This window comes from Emydura macquarii, unplaced genomic scaffold (genome assembly GCF_026122565.2).
Source record: "Emydura macquarii macquarii isolate MOO-44397 ecotype Brisbane River unplaced genomic scaffold, CSIRO-AGI_Emac_v2 contig_306, whole genome shotgun sequence".
Classification (NCBI taxonomy): domain Eukaryota; kingdom Metazoa; phylum Chordata; order Testudines; family Chelidae; genus Emydura; species Emydura macquarii.
In genome coordinates, this window is record NW_027130443.1 from 3,274,641 (window position 1) to 3,292,031 (window position 17,391).

A 17,391-nucleotide genomic window follows, 5' to 3' on the forward strand; every position below is an offset into this window, starting at 1 on the left:
ATACTTGGTGACAGGTTGTTTTTTTTAAATAAATTACCAAAAAATTGAAAACCTTCAGCAGACCACATGTGGAAATGAAGCAGGGGAACATGTCTAAGGAAGTGAGTGAGGTATGGTCCTGTGGAAAAAATAGTATGTGATCATGTAATTAAAGGCTGTGTCCATAACGCCTACCCACAATGGGGTTGAATGAAAACACGGGCACCCTAATTCTGGCACCACCGAATTTTTGAGGGCTGATTAAGGAGTTAGACACAATTCTGCCTGTTGTGTGGGTTTTTCATTTTTTGAGTAAACTTCATTTGCTCTCAAGAGCTCTCAAGCTAATCATTCATTCAGTATCAACCTGTCCATTCTCTGATTATCTTTCCGAGAGAACCATCTGCAATAGCAGTTGATGTTGGATAAGATTAGATGATGGAATCTGTAACTTCCTGCGACCTCTGACATTTTCTGCTTCAGCTGGGTGGGGGAGGGCGAGCTGTGGGGGGGCGGGGGGGAGCCTGGTGGTTCCCTGCCCCCAGGGGTGGGGAGAAAAGGGGACCCAGAGCTCCCTGCCACTCCCAGCTGCTGCTGGCAGTTCCTGCAGCTCCCAGCTGCCGTGGGTGGCGGGGGCCCCCTGGAGTTCTGATCCACTGCTGTGAGTGGTGGGGAGCCCCCAGAGCTCCAAGTCGCCACAGGCGGCCCTTTGAGCTCAGAACCGCCATGGGGGGGCCTGAGGACCCAGAGCTCTGAGCCACCGTGGAGGGTGTGGGGGACATGGAGCTCCTAGGTGCTACCATGGGCGGCAGGGGGCCCCCACAACTCCAATCCATGGGCCCCACAGTGCGGTCTTGGCCCAACCCAGTACAAACTTGTAACACGGGCCCCCTCCCACACACAAAGCACAATCCCTCGTCCCATACATACAATCTCATGAGTCATGAAAAAAGTTTGAATTCTGAAATGACTGTTACATATTCTACATTTCTGGAAAATGCCCCCCCTTGTTATTTTTGTTTAACACAACACCCAGCCTGAGAGTCCTACAAGTTTGCTGACTATTTTGTAACTTTTTAGTATTATAAAGGTATTATATCCTGTCAATGTCTTGATTTTTTTATTCTAATGGACCAATGTGACTGCAAACATTTTATAATTAGGCCAATTCACTTTAAAGCTTTATTTTTCTGGCCTTTTTCATTGCAAAATCATGAATTAGCCCACCAAAGTCCATTTCTGTTGCAAGTTCACAGTCAATAGACAAGATAACTAGGTGGTTTAACCATTCTTGCCCCATTGCAGAACGCCTGCAGTTTGTGATGAGTGCTAGCTCGTGAAACTTCTTTCAGCTTCTGCCACAGTCACTGGCAATGTGCAAAAAATCCACAGAGCTATGCACACTTCACTGAAAATGAGTTGCAGTTGTTTTCTGTAAATCTCATTCAATAAGATAAGTGGGGGTAGTTCGTATTCTTTTCCAAGAGTAGACTTGAAGATTTTTTCAGGTGCAACATTTCACAAGGAAAATTCTCAGAAAGATCCGTAGGATACTTGTGAAGTAGACATTTAGAGGCTTCTTCCAGTTCCCCAGGCTCTAGTGTCACATATTTTAGGACTGAACAAATGTTATTGGTTGCTCTGAATCTGTGCTCTACTTTGCAGAGGACATTGTCCAAAGTTGCATCGAAAACATTCCTTCTGAATAAAGACTGGTTCATTTTCAGAGATGGTAGAACATGATTCCTCAGGCTCAGACGTCTCATCATGAAATCTTTTCCATTTCATTCCTCTCTTCTTTGGCAATTGTGCCAAAATTCCCATGCCTTCTGCTACAAGACATGCTTCCTGTAGAATTCTGGGCCACTGATCTCTACGTTGTTTTATTTCTTCAATAATATCAGCAATGAGAGCTACCTCGGATTCAAGAGAGATTCCTCTGGCTTGTAAAATCTTGTTTCTGTCCTCCATACTTGAAAGAACTTTACCAGAAGCTAACCATCAAAAGGCATAAAAATGAGCTGAAGTACCTTTTCAGTGCTTCTACTTGTGATTGAGCTTCATGTGTCAAGTTTAATTCAATAGCACATGCCAGTGCTTGCAGAATACCTGGAAGATGCTGTGTGAGTGGAGGACAGCATCAGCACGTTCACTATATTCTGTATTCTATCCTCAGGCATGATCTACAATTTAGCCTCAACTTTTTCCTCATGGTAATGGGGGTTGCAGCCTGGGTCGGGCTTCCCATGGCTCCAGGCCCCAGTAGAGTGTACCCTTTCCCCCACACACGTGGGGGCCCTGTACAGACCCAGAGCTCCCAGCCCTGTCCCTCAGCTCCCTGCCTCTGCAGGTGGGAGGGAGGAACACTCTGCCCCACTACTCTCATCCCATCCCCACTTAATCCCCAGTCAGCCCCATTTTGTCATAGATAGTTATTTTTAGGAACAGTCAGGGAGAGGTCATGGCTTCTATGCATTTTTTTTTTATTGCCCGTGACCTCTCCCTGACTGTTCCTAAAAATAACCGTGACAAAATCTTAACCTTAATGATTAGATAACACAAGCCAACTCCTCTGGCAGCATCTCTGCATTTTGTCAAACAAAGCCATTTTCAGTGGGAACCTGTAACTTAGACTGTCCTGTGGCATTCCTGCAAAGTATAATAAAGCATTTATTTAAAAGTATCAGTGCCTGCTCATGCCCATTTATCAAAGTACCAGTTCAGAATGTAGAAGCTTGTACCAGGTAACTTAACCTTGTTGTCTCGACTGGGCTGGGAGTTGGCCCCCCAAAATGACTTATAAATAATGAGTAATTTAATTTCTTAGGAATGGTGAAACAAAACAAGAGTGAATTCGGTGAGATATTTGTAGTAGTTCAGAGTAAATAAAAAGTAAACTAAATTACTTAAGTATATTTTTAATTGGTGATTACATTATTTTTTAAATTACCAAGTAATTCCATTTCTTTTAAGAATGACATACTATTAACAGTACTACAGAATGGACACATTTTTAACGGTGTAAGTAACAGATAACCATTGTTATTCAGTATAATGGCAACACAACTCACTGTGTGTTACAGACAAGCAAAAACGACATTAGACGAATGCTAAGGTTGCAAAGTCTAACATTGAAAGTTATCTCTGTAACCTTAATTCAGTCCCCTTGTGCATATGCATTTTAATATAGTCTTTAATTACACAGCCACAGACTATTTTCCCCACAGACTGCTATCTCTTTCAGTGCACAAGATGGACAGAGCTCACTGAATGACTAGTTATTCCGTGTTGCTTTTGTCCTCGTTATTCATTGCGTGACTCCTCTAACGAAACCCTGCCCTGAATATGGAATAATTCATCTCCTCATGAATAAATTTAGTTTTTTAAAGGGTGGGAGGATGTTCTGTGAAAGAAAGAAAAAATGTAATTTATTGCTTTTGTTTTCATTTTCAGTTTACTGACACATTTCAAAATGGATTTTTTTTCAAATTCATTTCATTTTGATGAAGGGAAAAAATGAACCCCATGCTCCCTTGCCCCTCCCCCTGGAAAAAAGATGAAGGAGGAATAGAAAAGTGAGAGAAAGTGGTATTTTTCTCACCTTAATTATGTTGTTTTCTTGTCAGTTCTTGGGATAGGAATTATACATAAACTTGGAACCAAGCAACAAATGTCCTTAGTAACAAAGATGTTTAAACACACGAGTCAAAAGAATCCAGCGGAATTGGCTTCTCTCACTCCCTGCGTCAGGCCTGCTGTGAGGTGCTTTTGCATGAAGAGGTGCAGAGTTCTTCCAGAGGCTGAGGACATAGAACATGGGACATCGTGTGTGTAACCAACAGATCGGTGTTTAGAACAGCATCTAAGCAGGCACCATGTAATGCCCAGCGTTCCTTTTTCTTGGACATTTCAGTCCCAACAGTGCCAATTGCTGGTGAGGCCACCAGCTGCCTTTGGCCGCAGAATTGTTCTTTCACCTGTGACAGCGGAGGAAGCAGTTGGTATGAACTGGCTGTAGTGCTTGGAAAACCACCTTCCAATAGCTGTGCTATATCCTGTTTTGATTTTATCACAGTCTCCTGATCTTTGGTGATTTTCTCAAGCCCCAGCATCTGGAGTCACACAATTAGCCAAGACTCTCCGGCCTTCGCAGAGCCCCAAACGCTCAAAAAACCTGAAGACAAATAAAAAGACCTCCCCCAAATGATTTATCTTTAAAAGTTGGTGATTTTGGGTGCCGTGACTCGTGATTTCTGAGCCCGTGGGGCTGGTGATAGATCAGGCATCCCCAGAGCAGGTCTATGGGGTCAGCCTGGAAGTAAACCACTGAGCCAAAGTCAGTCCTGGTGCAAATGGTGCCCCCCCCCCCCCCTCACTGCCCAGCTCCCCATTCAATTACCGAGTAATGAAAACAGGCCAAAGCAGTACCCTGGGCTGGGTGGTGTGTGACAGCGCAGCCCTGGGGCCGTCATAGCAATGGCACTAGCCCTGGTTTAGCTGGGATGGGACGAGGCAGGACGTGCCCTGGACTCTGGAACGTGCTTCCTGCTCTGAGTCTCCCAACGCTCGATGGGCAGAGGAATGAGAAATATAAATAGGGGGAATAAAACTTTTAACTGATTCAGCCCCATCAAGCTGTGCACATCCCGCGCCTGTGGGACACCCTAACCCGATTGTCTGACCTACTTACCCACCCCTCTGCTGGCTTAAATCAGGGCCTGATGCTGCAGAGACCGGGACTCCTCACGTGAGCGAAGCAGCGTGCATGAGCCGTGCAGGGTTGGGCCTTCAGGCTGTCAGGCCAGGAACTGTGGGCTGGATTCAAACAAGTTCCGTACCGGAGCAGGGACTTGAACCCCCCTCCCAGGTGAGTGCCCCCAGCACACGGGGGGCAGAGCTGGTCTCCAGCAGACAAGGTTTCATTATTCATACAGAGTGGAACGGCGCCAGCAGGAGAGACGGAGGGCGAGCCGCCCCAGAGTAGCAAACAGGCTGGGTCAAGCAGCTCTGCATGATCCGGGAGCAGGTCCCTCACGTCGGGTGCCTGCACTTGCACGCTCTGTTGTTTGTGCGAGGGGCTGGCCTGGCTAAGGAGCTGGTTTGTGGCTGAGGCTCGTGAGCAGAGGGTCTGTCTGCCAGCTCCTAGGGCTGTAATCAGCCGGGAGTTTGGTGCCTAGGTCTCTTGGAGGATCTGGGCCCTAAGCCTCACCCTTTTCCTCGGCATTTCCCGTGGCTGGCTCAGGCAGCTCCCCGCTCAGCATGCTGGCTTCTGGGAATCTCTTTCTTGAGCACTGTCAGGGAGCCTGGCTGGGCACCCAACCCGGGGTGTGAATTCCCTGGGGTAGCAGGAGGAGGCACGTGATTTTAACAGTGCCTAAATCCCTTTGTGAATCTAGCCCCATGTCTTCCCATGCGTTCATACAGCACCTAGCGCAGTGACTGGGCCTGTGGGCGCCAGGCTAATAGGGATGTCTTCACCAAAGTTTGGCCTGGGGAGAGGGATGAGCAGGGGGGTGGGAGCAGAGGGAGGGCTCAGACTGGTGGATCTCAACCCCCAGTGCAACGCTGGGATATTCAGGCCCATTAATACCTAGTGACTCAGTGTTGCCAGCTCTCATGATTTTGTCACGAGTCTCATGATAATTATCATTTTCCTTAAAGCTCCAGCTCCTGGAGTCAAGTGGATTTGGGATGAGTTCAGCCTTCTTTCTTAAAGAAAAAGTTTCTAGCCCTCGTGACTGTGGAGAAAGCTTCCAGATGTGATCCCAGGGCACCCTAAACTAAAGGCTTAAAAAGCAGAAGGCAAGTAAAAAGAACACCAGATCTATTGTTTTTACATAATCTCATGATTTTAAAGCCAATCTCGTGATCTTTGCTGAGCCTGACTCATGATTCTGAACATTCGGGGTTGGCAATACCGCTGCCCTTGCTGCTCTCATTGCTCAGCTCATCCTTCCCCTCCCGAACTCCCTGCTGTCCTGACTCAGCCAGGACGGAAACAGGGTTTCCTCTGGCTTTGTTATCTGCTGGAGTCAGGCGCCAGCCCTGCCCCGCTTCCCTGCTGCGTGCCAGGGCCTGCTGCGTCTGTGCTCAGGAGTCACCAGTCTCTGAACAGAGCAAATACCTCCCCTGCAGCTATGTCTCAGGCTGACAGGACACCGAGAGTTTGCTGATGGGAATGGCACGTTTCCCCAGCGCATGTTTCCTGTTGATGTCCTGCCACCCTTCTCGTGTCTTCCCCAAGGGATTATAACTAGAATCCCGGCACACTGGGGGGCTCCTTGCCAAGAACCTTTGACTCCAGGGCAGGAGTCGTCTGGGTGTGGTGCTGCTGCTGCCATGTGCTGATGGAGGCTTTTGTGGGTGTGCTGCCACGTGCAATAACAAGAAGCCAGTGAATGGGTGGCACATGGGGATGGGGCCATGTGCAGACAGGCTGGGGGCGCCGTGTGAGCACAGGCAGAGGGGCAGAGCTCCCCTCCGCACTCTGCTTTACCCAGGACTGTCAGCACCACTGCTGGTAGGCGTGCCGGCCTGGGCCGTTCTCAGCCTGGGTCGGAGAAACGGCAGAGCAAACTGTTTCTAAGCAGGACGAATGGAAAAGAGCCCAGCCACATCAACGCCTGCCACTGAGAACAGGACCATGCCTGACGGATGGGGAGCAACTGACATAGCGCACAAGGGCAGGCAGGGGCGAGGAGAACCCCCCCAGTTCAAAGGAGAGCGACCTCGAGCCAGAGGCTGGCCAAAGGAAAAGGCCCCCCTAAGGTTTTCCAGCCCTGCCGAGGGGGGTGTAGATGGGAAAAGATGCCCATAGAAAGGTTCTCAAATGTGGCAGGAGGGAGAGATGTAGCCGGGGCTTTTCAGTGTAATGAGCAAGGGCAGAGCAGGGTCTGGGAAAACCTGCCTGTTGGCCCAGCCCTGGAAGTCTTGTGCCTAGTGCTGGTGATCCAGGCCATGTCTAGCGAGATGGACACATGGCGGCGGGGAGGTAACACACGTGTGTGTGTGTTTAAGAGGGGTCAGTGCACAGAGACACAGGATGGTAAGGCCACCTCTGCGTGGCTGGGTCAGGGTGCTGTGCTGACACTGAACGGGGCATGGGTCCTGGCCCCAGCCGCTGAAGGGTGGCTTGCTCCGTTTACCTCCTGCAAAGCTGGGCAGGAGGGTTTCTGTGGCCCCTCGAGGGCGGTAAGTGAACAAGACGAGGCCCCAGGGGGATGCTGGCGCCTTCCCGGCCCCGGCAGTGCCGGTAGGTAGAAAAGCTGCTCAGCGGGACAGAAAGCTGGGGCTGTGCTCTGAGGAAGAGCTAGGGGGTCTTAGGGAGCGGGCTGCGGGGGGTGGGAGGGGTGAGCCCTTAAGAGGATCCCAGGGAGTCGCAGGAGGCTGGATCTGAACTGAGCAGGGATAGGGCAATGCACGGATGCCCCTGGCAAGGTTTCGAAAGGCAAAGGAGCCTGGCCCGGCTTTGCCCAGGGGCTTCCCTGAAGAGGCCCAGCTGCAGGAGCGAGAATGCGAGGACAGCAGCAGCGGGGCCCCAGCTGGGATTCAGACGTGGTGCCAGTGAGGCCCACGCATGGGCGAGGGGCAGGCCAGTCTCCACAGCCAGACTCCACCCAGGACATGGGCAGGGCCATTGGCCCTGGCACATGGGGCAGCGCTGGGGGGAGGGGCCCTGTCCCTTGCACATCGAGCCCCACGCTGCGGGGACAGCTGTGCCATCCTTGCCCCACTTTCCTAGGGCACATGGTGACCTCCTGACAACCAGACTCAGACGCCAAGGAGCCATCGGAGGAACTGGCCCCAGGGTCCAGGGCAGTGACTGACAGATGCTCCCCAGCCCGTGCCCCACACGGGAGGGCACCAGGCCTACAGCATCCCCACAGAGCCTGCTGGTCCATGTGTGACGTGTCCCCTGGGCCCAACCCCCAGAGAACGCGCATCCCTTTGCAGCCCCAGCGGCTGGCTCAGGAGGGTCCCAGTCCCCGGTGACTCAGCAGCCGCACTCAGGTCCCTGGGAGTCGCTTCCATCTCCGCCCCAGACACTAATCTGACAAGGGGCTCACACGCCTTGTTTGCTCGTGGTGTCAGTGCAAACGCAGCATCCTGCCGGGTCGCCTGGACCTGCCTTTTGGCCTTCGCCACCAACACATCTGCCTCCTCTGGGCAGCTGGCGCCCAGGGCTCACTGATGCCCTCTCACAGGGCCCAGGTGCATGTGAGGGACACACAGGTGTCTTCTTGTATCCCCAGTGAGTCTGTCCCAGTGAAGGGATTTGCCCTGAGGGGCGGCTGCAGCCCCAGCCCTCGCCAGGGTCCTGCTGTGAAGGGTGAGGCGCAGGGTGTAGATGAGATGGGCGAATTCAGCAAGTGTGACGAGATCGTCATGGAAACGGGCTTTGCTGCTCCATGCAGGTTCGGAAAGCTGCACACGGATGGCTCGTGACCCCACTGGCCCAGCCCGGCCGGCCCTGACTGACAGATCCGGCGTCCTCGCTGAGGGCTGTCTGCTGACAGCGCCTGCTGCCCATGTCTTTGGCTGATTCACCACAACCCCTGCTCCTCATCTGCCACAATCCCAGCTCCAGCCCCTCAGTTCCGATGAAGTTACAGGCCAGCCCTGACACAACTCGAGCTCTGCCCTCATTGAGCAATGTCCCAGCCGGCCCCTGCCAGAAATCACAGCACGTTGTCTGCCCAAATGCCGCCCCCTCCGCCCCTCTGCCCAGGCTGCAGGACTCCTTCAGCAGAACTGGCTGGGCTGGAACCCTGGCGCTCAGCGCACGGCGTTGGCACCGTGCCTCAGGCAGGTCTCCGTGCTGCCGGGGCTCTGGGGCACTGGACGAGACTCAGCTGGTCAGTTCAGGAGAAGTCAGAAAAGTTCAATCGGGACCATTTCTATCAGGGCAATTCTCCATGGAGAGAGCCCCGGGGATGAGACGGGTTCTCCATCACTCGGACTCTTTACATCAAGTCTGGACGTCTCTCCAAAGATCTGCTGTAGTTCAACCACAAGATATGGGCTCGGTGCGGGACCCACTGGGTGAAACTCTATGGCAGCTGGACGGGCTGGATGGCCATAGCAGTCCCTTCGGCTCTTCGAGTTTATCATCTCTGGAAGGTGCAATATTTCTCCCTGACTCTACCTCGCCCCAGGTTCATATTGGATAAAGTCATCCATGGCCGCCAGCTCTGCACGAGTGACCCAGTCTCTGAGCAGCAGCCAGGGACGCGAGATGCACCAGCTGCCCCGCAGTGCTTGACTCTGGTTGATGGACTCTGGATATGCCAAGGGAAGTCTGGCGGCAGCTGAGCAGGGGGTGGTATGCCATGTCACGTGCGCTGCGTGCACGCCGCCCCACAGGGCCTGTGGCCATCGTATACCTTGGCGACACTGCAGTGAATTGAAACAGAACCGTGGGAATGGGACAAACCAGGAGGAAAAGCCATTTTTCATGCACCAGATTGAAGTGGGGGATGGGGAGAGGTTTTAGGCCGGACGACATCGCTGAAAGTGGGCCCTGATTCAGAGTGCCGCAAGGCCGGGGCACCCAGCTCTTGTCGATTCCTTGGCCAGGCAGAACCATTAGACCCCGTAGTCTGGCCACCTGCACCACACAGGCCAGAGGCGTCCAGCCAGTGGGTCCTGTGCCAAGCCCCTGACTTTGGTGAATTGTAACTCCAGGAGTAAACAAAACTCCTGCTTGCCCATACCGGCTCTGTCTCGCTGATTACTAGGGGGATCTGGAACCGGAGGCTGAATGGGCAGGGCTGGATGCAGAGGAAAAGGCTCGGCTGCTTTTAGACATTTTTGCTGAGTGTCCAACGTTTCGTCACGTTCTTGTCTGCTCAGCAGCTCCACAGCATCTGAGACCCAGGGAGGTGCTGACACTGCCTTGCGCAAGGTGCAGTTTTCAAGGGCACGGACGGGAAAAGGCTCCAGAAATTGCCATTATTTGAGACCAGACGTGATTCTCCGTCTGCGAAGCAGCTGGAGCAAGAATCCTGTTGAGGGAGAATGTTTACATAGCCGAGCTCTGAGCCGGCCAGGGCTGCTTTTCAGACGTGAAAGGAAATGCCAGGAGCTGGGGCAATGACGCACGGGTCCCATCTAGTCAGGGATTCATTAGCTGCACAGGAGACAAAATGAAAATGTAAAAGCAAGCCCCTCCAAACTGGGAAATTTTCCAAACACACAGCTCCGGGCAGGGAGCGGCTGCCCAGGGCAGAGGACTATGGGCGGAGGGAGTGGGCACTATAAGGTGTAATGGCCCTGCAGAGATTGTGTACCTCTTGGGTCCCCCTTAGAGTGACACAATGGGGGGAGGGGTGGAGGGCAGCCGGACTGCAATGAGAACGGCAGGCCCAGGGGCCTGTGTGGGCTGCACTAGGCCCAAGGCAGTGGGGGCGCCCGGCTCCGTCTCTCCCCAGAGCAGGCTGATGCTTCCTGGGGGAAGGTCAGGAAGAGAAGGGGTGTAACTGAAGGAGGGCCCTCCTTCAGAGACAGGCTGTGTCTAGTGTCCCCCAAGAATGGGGGCACCTGCAGGCCAGTGATGCCCAGCAGGTGGTGCTGCAAGGCAGGCGCTTGTATTCCACGTCTGGGTTCGGTTTTTGTACCGCGTCCTGCCCCCACAGCTGTTGCTGTCTAAATACCCAGCTACCTGGGGCTGGATGAGACGTGGCTGCTGAGCCAGCAGGGAGAAGGCTGTGTCTGCGCTCGGCTTCACTGGAAAACCCCACCGCACTGCATGCGCTCCAGCACCAGTGCAGCTCCAGCTGGGGACGCTAGTGTAGACAGGCTGCCGGCGTCACGGCACCGCTGTCGATGCGGTTACAGGCCATGCTCGGCCCGCACTCGCTCCCACGCTGCCCTGGCGCTAGTGGAACAGCAGGCTGCGTCCCCAACCTGCCTGGCGGAGCTACGGCCACAGAGGGCGCAGCAGGGAGCTCCCGGGCATTTTGTTACATCTCTCCCCAGCTGTGTCTGCACCCCTAGCGGTGTGGTCTGGCCCAATGCAGACGCACCCCTCTGCCCTGGGCTGGCAAACGGCCCCACTCCAGTCGCTTGGACAAACTGTGACAGCCACCGCGCTCCCTCCAGTCATTGCAGCCCTGGTGCATTGTGGGAACCTATTCCACAGAGCCCAAGTCAGGTGCATTGTGGGCCTGGGCAGGAGAGCCAGGGCAATGGCCCCTCCACAGGCTACACCAGCCCTGCAACATGCAGGGTGACCTGATGCAGGATCCAGCCCTCCTGAGTCTTGCCCAGGGCACTTGCTATTACAAGAGCACAGGGCAGGGCTGGGCACCACTGCGGGTGCTTTGAAGTGTGGAGACAAGGGTGCCACAAGCGTGTCAGCCTCTCCCCTCCACCCCTTCCCCCATTATAAATGGCAGGCGGGTCCCGTCTAGGTCCTGGCTAGTCAGGAGGGGGCTCCATGGATCCCGGCTGGAAACTCTGGGTTAGACACCACAGGATACTCGCACTATGGAAAGAATGAGGCCTGGCTCAGGGCTGGGAGCTGTCTGACAGGCTGGGCAAAAACACAAAGCAGGCAGCATGTCCCTCTGCATGCGCCACTCCAGCGCGGTGTGTTTGTTACCGGATGTGACCGGAATGGGATGCTCTCTGCTCCTTCCTGGGGTCAGCCGGATGCCGCGGGGCTGAAAGACCGAGTCAGCGACTGCTCACCACTGCTTCCTCCTGTGACCTCTCCCAGCCAAAGGCTGGTGTCTCTATGGGCCGAAAGGTTGCCAGGCCCTGCTGCTGCATGGGTCCATCTGGCACGTCAGTCTCCGGAGCTGCCAAGCCAGGAGGAAACTGGCTTGTATTGTGTTGTTTTGTGTAGGTTTTCGTGGAAGGTGCTGGATTTCCTGCTGCAAACTGCCCTCAAGAGCAGAGGAGCCATCGCTCGAGTGTGTTTTCAGCCAGGAGGTCTGGTCAGCTGCCGACGCAGGCTGTCGTGTGGGTCCCAGGCCGTCCCCGTGCTGCCACGACAGATGAATGGCATGACCAGTGGTTAAAGGAAAGGCCTCAGGCCCAGGAGACCTGTGGTCTCGTCCCTCTCCCCAGGCTGTGGTTTCCCTCTGTGGAACTGGGGCTAACGCCTGCCCCTCCGCATAAAGCCCATTGAAATCTTGGAGGGAAGGGGCCTTGCAAGAACAAAATGGTGCCACGAATGCAGTGAGCTGTGACGAAGTGGAGATATACTTGGGATTTTCTCTAAGTGCTGTGGGTGTGCCTCAGTTTCCCCCACATGTTACTCATGTATGTCAGTGATGGGACCTGGGTGTGTGGTCATTCCAGAGGCCACTAGAGGGCGGATGGGCCTCCCCAGCCACAGGTCCCAGACCTGGCCAGGACCCCCTGCCCGTCCTCAACCAGCTGCAACAGGTTGTAGCAAGTGGAGACCAGGAGGAGTGGCCAACTTGCCTGGGAAGGAGACAAAAGACTGGGGAAGGGCCAGGGGACGGGTATGGGCGGGACTGGCTGGAAGAGTCCAGTCCCCCGTGGGGCGGGCCGGGGTGTAGGGCTCAAGAATATGGGCTCTCCAGTTGGTCGCTGCTGTAACTTCGAATGAAGCTGATGTCCACATTCCAAGAAGGATGTTGATTAATCGGCGCAGAGTCAGAGAAGAGCCACGGGAATGATTAAAGGGTTAGAAAACTGCCGTACAGCGATACTCAAAGAGCTCGATCTATGTAGCTTGGCCAAGAGATGGTCTAGGGGTGACTTGATAACATGGGGAACAAATACTTAATAATGGCTCTGTGACCTAGCAGGGAAAGATCTGACACGATCCAATGGCGGGAAGTTGAAGCTAGACAATCCAGAGTGGAAACAAAGTGTAAATTTTTAACAGACAGGGTAACTAACCAGTGGAGCAATTTATCGAGGGGCTTGTTGGATTATCTGTGGCTGGCAATTTTAAAATCAGGATTGTTCCAAAAGCTCTGCTGCTCTAGGAGTTATTTGGGGCCGTTCTCCGGCCTGTGCTATCTGGGTCAGACGAGGTGATCCCTTCTGGCCTTGGGATCTGGGAGTGGAAGGACAATACACCCTGCCGGCTGGCCAGTGTTGTGGGCTCAGGATCATCCCAGATGGGCTGGTTTTTTGGTACCTTAACATGTGACTGGGGGTCGCCATGTGCACGGGTGAGTTTCACCCCACAGGGACAGGGCTCTCCACGGCAGAGCTGACTGAGGTTGAATACGGGGCACTCCACTGCCAGTTCCACTCCTTGTAGCGCCTGCCTGCCCAGGACACTGGAGGGGGTGAAATGAGCCAGGCCCAGCCCTTCCATGGGGCTTAAGGCAGGGCGCCATTTAGGGCGGGCAGGGGAAGCACCTGCCCCCCATCTCCCCGTTACCTACCACATTATAATTTTATGAAGGGAGTGGTGCTAGGGGGGCCTTTTGGGGGCTATAGACACCCCAATATTGCCTTAGCCCCTCCGTAGCCACCCCTCCCAGAGCTCATTAAGGAGCACAGAGCAGTTATTTTAGTTTTGTGACTGGGCTGTGCATTTCATCATTTTATTTCTCTTCTGCTTTAATTTAATTCTTCGCGTAGCGAGTTCTAAAATGCCTCACCTGGCCTGGCTGGAGTAATTCTCATTATTACTTTGCTGACCACATTGTGCTTTGTCATGCATTATTTCAAGCGGTCCAGTCAATAACCGGCTCCTTCTAGACTGTAAATTTAGCTTGTGCTCCCCGTAGCATTGCCAGTTTAACAAACCAAACGAACACGTGAGCTAAACACAGAACTTTAGACACGGTGCAGATGAAGGTTGCTTATTTTCAAATTGTATTTTTAATTATAGCTGTAAAATAACTTCATATTTGTACAGAAATAAATGCGCTTCCATGTCTCACACTAGTGCCAAGGATGGAGTCAAATGGCAGTGAGTCATGCACGATTGTGATAGGTGAACAGGGTCCGCCTAGAGTAAATGGCACCTCAGATGGGGAGTGTCTTTGTCACCCCCACCCTCTGTTTGTTAAACTTTTGAATACCTTATTTTTTATTTCATCTGTAGCCCATTCAGGACTTGGACACACCATGTGCATGCATGATTTTATCCCGGTCATATAAGACTGACTGGCGACGCCCCACCCCTGATACACCCGCGTGGGCCTGGCTGGGAACGTTCTAGGAGCTTCGAGAAAAATGTCGTTCGCAGAAAGTCTGGAAGATTCCACGAGATTCTACAAAGGTCCAGAACATTCTAGGAGGTCAGTGACAAATGAATCCACAGACAGAATACCTGAAACATTTCACCTCAAACCTTGTATTTTCCCTTTTGTCACTAACAACAAAAACTGCCCCCCAAGCCTGGCCCCCCCAGGCAGTCATTTGCCTAAATCTAGCCCTGTCAGTAAACACAAATGCCAAAATAATTAGAAAAATAAATTAGTCAGAATGGGAAAAGAGGAAAAAAACCTGTCACGTCTGTTTAAAATTACATAAATAGGTTTTTAGCGGAGTGAAAACCAATTGACTAAGTAGAGCAGATAATGGGAATAACACAGTAGCTGGCAGATTTTGTTTATTTCTCTCTACGGAAGTATCAGACTTGTTTCTGATGTCTGTGTTAAGGCTCCAAAACTGATCCCTCAAGATATGAGATTGGGAACACCTTGCTGTATATCTCCTGATGGTTCTAAATTTACATATACAGTTAAAATGTGGCTTTAATTGATGGTTGCATAGATTTTTTTCTTTCTTTATATAGAAGTAGATACAGTGCTCCTGTCAGCTCATTTCTAAGCTATTACCTGCAAAACTATGAGCGTTTTCAGGTGCCTGAGTAGCCCCTGGAATCCCGGTTAAACTCCCTTCCCCTCCCCTTCCAGCCACCAAAATCTGAAATTGCCGCCAGGCGAGGGTGCAAGGCAGCCCTGGGCCTGATGCTCCTGCTTAGGGCTGGGCAATGGCCGAGCTGGCCCTGCTGCAGTCTATGATGCAGGCACACCCGCCAGGATGAGCCAGGCTGTGGCTTGGCTCCAGAGGCCTCAGTCCTTCCCGGAAACGCACCTATCTGGCTTTTTACAGTGTCGTTTCCTCTCCAGCTCTTCCTGTGAGATGCAGCTCGGGGCCCATCGTCCCCGGCTGCAAGTCTAATCCAGAGCTACAAGGTCCGTCTCTCCGAGCTCTGGGCCTGCTCTGGGCTATTCGGGTAACACGCTCCCAGCTCGAGCCAGATCTATGCAGCTGCTGGTGATTGTGACGCTGCTGCATTTGCTAAGCACCGGGGCGGGGCCTGACCCCAACCTGCTGCAGACACAAGGTTGTGCTAATTGGGCCTCCGAGTGTGCCCTCCTTGTGAGCTCAGCTGTGCAAAGTGAGTGGAAGGGCATAAAGTGTCACAATCACCTGCAGTAACCAGTGTGAATGGGAAAAGGTGCCAAAGGGAGACAGAGAAACTGAATTAGTCTAAAAAAAGAAAGAGGCCTCTTGATATAATTCAAGGACTGTGTAAAAAATCATCATGCCTGGTACACACAAGACATGTGGGAGCACGAATCAATGGACCAAAATTGATGTATTGAAATTAGGCCTAATTGATGGACAAAATAATGTGGGGATGGGCGATTCTGCCCCCCACTCCACTTTTGGGGTCCTCAGAAAGGGTTTTTGGGCAGAAAAGCTGTCTAGAGCAACCCCAGCTGACTCAAAGAAGGGAAAGGAGTGAGCGTCCCCCATGGCTGCCATCCTGGGACACCAGCTTCCAGCATGACACCCTTGTGCCTTCTTCGCCTTAATCCTGAGAGGTGTCCTGCCCAGACGGGATCAGAGGGACCCAATTACACCTCAACCGGCTCCGGCTAAACCCCCATCACCTCCTGGGATGTGAGATTGTGTCATGCCCACCTCACTGAATGTGTCCAAGTCCTTCCCTACTTCTCTTCTCCCCCCATTTCCGTCTGTCTAAGAAGAGTGTGGCTCAGTGGCCCAGGAGGACTTCTTTTGCATGATGGCTATAAACCTGTGAGCAGAGAGGCAGCTGACAATAATACACTAAACAACCTGATGCTGGTATGAGTTTGCCAGGTCTCAGAGTGGCTGTTAAGGCCACGTTGTCTGCTTATGCTTTTTCCAGCAGTGAGGCTGCAAGTATAAATCCCCACCAAGGACAGAAGCCGTGTTTCCTTTCTTGTGCGTACCTTCCACGAAACGGGATTAGACCCTAACAGCTCTAGCCCATCTCAACTCACTTTTTCTTTCCCCCCCCCCCGAGAAGGACCGTTATCACCATCTTTAATTGTATCTAAAAGCCTGTCACACCAGGCCTTGTTCACAAGGCTCTGGCTGGCTGACAGAAAAGCGAACATGGGCTGCTCTTAAAAGGCGGTGCATGGGGTGTTTGCCGTGGGACTGACCAGGCTCAGGTCTCTGGACACAAAACCTCAGTCAATCCTGTTTAACGCTGGACAGCTTCAGGGGCGTTGACTCGTTGGGCCCCTCTGTCCCACCCCCAGCACTGCCCTGTGGGCTGACGCAATGCACAGAAATACAGCCTCAGCCTCACGCTCACAGGGCCGTGGCGCAGGGGGGGAGTCGAGAGTGGACAGGGAAGCAGCGGCCGGTGAGCAGCGATGTCAGCTCGAGTTTTGCACCATCAGGGGGCCCTGCCCATTCGTACATTGACTGTCAGGGCGCTCAGTCCATCCACCCTCCGGAGCCCAGCTCTGCCAGCTGCAGGCTCCCCCTCCTGGCAGACAGCCCTTCCCATCTCTGGACAGGCTGATGCTAGAGCTCCAGCTGCCCCAGGCCTGCACGAGTCACTCACACCCTGAGCTCAGGGGCTCCCCGTCCCTGCATCTCACTGCACGGAGCAGGAGCTGCCACCAGGGGCTGCTGCTCCATGAAATGACCCCTTGGTCCTCCAGCTGCACCTTGGCCTGGGGCTGCCCCATAGGGGAGCTGTTGCCACTGAGGAAATCCCCGTGAGTGCAATGCCCCCCTCAGGAGCCACCAGTGAGGGACTTCACGGTGCTGCCGGAGGTGGTGGGGGGAGCCAGGCCAAGGGGCAAAGCAGAAGTGGGGGCGGGGCACTGCCAGTAATGAGTCTGCGAGGAGTGGGGCAGGATGTGGGGCTCAGGGGGGCGGGGTCACTGCTAAGAGGGAGCCTGTACGAAAAGCACGTGAGCCCCTGCATTAGAGGAGGCTGAAGACGAGGGGTTATGAAGCAAACACGTCTCCATCCACCTGGGACTGAGCTGGGGCAGCTCCGCAGGGCCGTGGGGATGCAGAAAGGGGCAGTGGGATTCAGGGATGGGCAGAGAACAGCGAGGCTGCTCACCTGCTGTTTTCCAGGTGAGCTGTGAAAGTGCAGCCCTGATCCCATGTTGCCCGGAGAGGTTCGTCACCACCTCCAGCAGCGGGGAACTCCCCAGATCCCAGTTA